The sequence below is a fragment of the Adiantum capillus-veneris genome, chromosome 6 (genome assembly GCF_014529385.1).
Source record: "Adiantum capillus-veneris isolate H3 chromosome 6, ASM1452938v2, whole genome shotgun sequence".
Classification (NCBI taxonomy): Eukaryota; Viridiplantae; Streptophyta; class Polypodiopsida; order Polypodiales; family Pteridaceae; genus Adiantum; species Adiantum capillus-veneris.
The window spans coordinates 29836545-29840099 of NC_140936.1; the positions used below are offsets into that span (position 1 = coordinate 29836545).

General features: G+C 37.7%; 1 pseudogene; it reads left to right on the forward strand.

Annotated features, from left to right (window-relative positions):
- Positions 1 to 1458: 1458 nt before the first annotated feature.
- LOC147455297 (uncharacterized) lies at positions 1459 to 3207 on the forward strand (annotated as a pseudogene).
- The last annotated feature ends 348 nt before the right edge of the window (positions 3208 to 3555 follow it).

Genomic DNA, 3555 nt, shown 5'->3' on the forward strand with positions numbered 1-3555 from the left:
GACGAGGTCAGCTTTGATTTTCGACACAGGGGGATTGTGCGTAGTATTGCACATACTTGCTATCAGCCTTTGATAGCTATTTTTCCATACTTCAATGGAGGAAGCATTGGAAAAATGATGCATAGTCTATCTTTTGAGAAAGGTACCTTCAGCAAAATTATGAAAAAAGAAGAGAAAGATGGTGCAAGTTTAAGTAAAGGCAAGGCAGCTAAGCTGAATCAAGGAGAACTAACTCGAGTCGTGGCTTTTGCGAACAGTCTTCCAAATATTATAGCTGCTTTAATACACACAATGGCCTATACCCATCAAGTAGGTGTTGTTTATTGTGATCTGCATCCTTTCAATATTATGTTGGATTTTACAAGGGATTCAAATCCTCAAGTTGGCATCATTGATTGGGGATTAGCCATGAGGCCTGAATTAGAGAGACGTCAATCACTCAATTGTTGTCATAGCAAAGCCCATAAGCCTAAACCTTGGATTGCTCCAGAGCTATTGAAGGACACACATAATGACCATGTGTATACCAGAGAGGTTGATGTATATGCATTAGCCTGGCTTATTGATCAAATGGTCATCTTATGTAGGGAGTTTTCTATGTAATACAGAACCGATTGGCTAGCATCTCGTTCAGCAAGTGAAGCATACCATATTCAGGAGATTATAAAAGCTGGGTATCTTCTTCAAGACGAGAGTAGAAAGTCATTTGAAGAATTGTATGTAGACTTAAGCCACATGCAATTGGATGGGACCAAATGTCTACGGCCATTGGTAGAAATGATGCCAGCCTTTTATTGAGTTAAAGTGAAATTTCTTTGTAATAAGATATTGGCTATCGAAGATGTAACTTTCTTTTGGACACCAAATGTTGGTCCTCAAAGATGTATTTCTTTTTTTTTCAATCAATGTATCTCAAGTGTTTTTATTTTGTATATTTTAAATATATCTTTTATAGTCGCAAAGATAGTTTATGCTATGTTTTTGAAATTTATTGGTAGATGGCTCCTCTTGGACGACCTAAGAAAAATAAAAAGCAGAAGACCATTCAAGAAGTCCTTGGCTTGCATGATCCTCAACTCTCTCTTGACAAAGAGGCTGGTGAGGCAGCTACTACAGCTTTAGATAACACTGAAGCTGAAGGTAGCTCAAGCAAAAAGAAGTATGCTCGACGATGGATAGAAAGCTGGAGGATACCTCATCCTTGGGATTTTCCAACAGTTGATCATGATGGAAAAGAGAGTCAAATGTAGGTGGTGCATCTTTGCACATAAAAAGACTCAATTTAGTGGAGAAAGATCTTCAACCTTGCAAAGGTCTGCATTAGATGAGCATGCGACGTTAGGTCCGCATTCAGATGCGAAGGCAATATAGAATGCTTACACTAAAAAAACCACAATTCCCATAGAGAAACACATTGAAGTGCTAACAGATGAGGAGAGAGAAAGAATCATCTCAGTCATGCAAACTTTGTGGTTTGTGGTTCGTAGAAATTTGCCTTTTGATGAGTTTTCAAAGCTTTGCAATTTCCAACGTTTCATGCGGACACCAAATATGCCAATTGCAAGTGAATATTCAGCTTATACGAGCACAAGTGTAGGAAACGAGTTTGCAAATGCCATCAAACAGGTCTATTGGGAGAGACTAAAAGAGGAAATTGTTGCTAGTCTCTTTTATTCTTTGTAGATTGATGACAGTACAGATGTAAGCACTCAACAATACATGATTCTTTATGTTACTTATATGCGGGAAAATGGCAATGGCTGTATATGCAGGTCATTTGTGGATTTGTTGCATGTCAAAAATACTGAAGCTGAAAGCTTGTATTCTACCTTGATAGCATTTCTGGACAAAATGAAGCTGCCATTGCATAAAATGATAGGCATTGCAACTGATGGTGCCAGTGTTATGATAGGTGCTAATAATGGTGTGGTTTCGAGATCGAAGAAGGTTGTGCCGCATCTTTTGAGTTTTCATTGTGTCATACATAGGGAGTCTTTAGCTGCAGGTGATGCATTCAAACTATACAAGGAATTCAAATTTGTGGACATAGTGGCCAGAAAGTTATATGAATGGGCTTCCAGATCCGCAAAGCGACATCTATCATTGGCAGAAGTTGTAAAGGACTTCAATCTTGGTCGCAATGGAAAACTGAAGTTGTTAAAAATGCATGATGTTCGATGGCTCTCAAAAGGGCAAGTTATGATAAGGATAGTGCGCTTAATGCCGGCTTTATTGACTGTCTTGAAGGCAGAAGAAGCGGACTTGTATGCATATCTCACAAACTACAAAATACAGTTTCTTTTACACTTCTTTGCAGATGTCCTTGGAGAGCTTAATGTCTTGAGTTGTAAACTTCAAGAGGATCACATTGATATTTCTGCTATTGGTAACCATTTGAAGGCTTTTATAGAGTCTTTGCAAATGGCTTTTCTAGGGAATGTATTTGGGTGTGAGGCTATGTACACTCAACTTTTTTTGACAAAGGCGATAAATCAACATGGCATCATTGATCACATTGATTCCTCAGGAAATTCACATTCTCATCAACTACATCTTGGCCCTATGTGTGACGAGGATGTTCTTGATCCACATGAAACTTTGCACGGGGTGGTGAATAATCTGGCTTACATGGAAATTATGTACATCAAAGGCCTGGTGGATTCATTGTCAAATCGTTTTAAGGTTGATTTTGATCTCTTTGAAGCGGCAAAGTACTTTAGCCCGAAGGATTATGATCAAGACTTGCAGATACTAGATTACTTTACGATAAGGTGGCTAGATGTATTGTGAAAACAGTTTGGAAAAGGAGCCAACTCTTTCATTAATGAAGAAGAATGCAAAGGAGAAAGCAGATCTTTTATCACACGGATTCGTAACTGCTTCAAAGGTAAGAGTATGCATTCAGCTTGGCAAGATTGTTGCAACCATGAAGAATGGGAGGTTTCTTTTCCATGGACCATGAAATTATGGATAGCTCTGCTTTTACTTCCACTTTCATCAGTTGCCTGTGAAAGAGGCTTCTCAAAAATGAATAAGATAAAAAGCAAGTCTCGTAATAGATTGTCTCTTCCATCATTGGGCTTAGCAATGTTTGTTGGACTCAATACTCCGAAGGCTTCATGTCCCCAAGATGTATTGTGGGAAGAATGCTTTGATATGTGGAAATCTATGAGGAAGCGAAGGATAGAAAGCTTGGAAACAAATTGATTGTTACTATGGAATTTTATTTGCTTAGATATTCAGCGAAGCGATATGATTTTGTATCGAGGGCTCTTTTGCATTGTATTGGAATTGAAGGACTTTTAATCTTATTTCAAGGCAGTTTTTATTCTCCAATTTTGTACTTTAACGATAAAAGTGAATTCATATTCATTATGTCATTGGTTTCATTTGCTCTATTTCTATATAATTTCAAAAATTTACCAAGTTGTGGTCCGTGGACTGTGGTTTGAGAATACGTTGTTTAAATAATGAACTTTGTCAAAGTTATACTAAAAGGATGGTTAAAATGCATGGAAGAGTGTGAGATAAGTGAAATATTAATGTATGGGAGTA